Here is a 323-nt window from a genome sequence, read left to right as displayed (position 1 = left end):
GTAAAAATTATAATAGTTCTCAGCATAAGAGCTATGATTTATACTATAAAAAGCAATTATTAACGTTATTACAAATACAGCGTAAAGATATGCAGATTTTTGTTTCCGTCGCAAAATTCGCGAGAAATTACTGTCTCATGCCAGGATACAAATTTCCCAAAGCACTTATATATCATATTATTTCGTTCATGAAACTATAAAATACGAAATTACACTCGCCAAAAAAAGAAAAAAATGGGCACAGGCGCACATAAATAATCGTAAAGAAAAATGAGAAAAAGAGTGACGAAGAAAAGCAGAAGAAATAGGGGAAAAGAGGAGGA

Source organism: Penaeus monodon, chromosome 32 (genome assembly GCF_015228065.2).
Source record: "Penaeus monodon isolate SGIC_2016 chromosome 32, NSTDA_Pmon_1, whole genome shotgun sequence".
Classification (NCBI taxonomy): domain Eukaryota; kingdom Metazoa; phylum Arthropoda; class Malacostraca; order Decapoda; family Penaeidae; genus Penaeus; species Penaeus monodon.
This window is presented reverse-complemented; position numbering follows the sequence as displayed.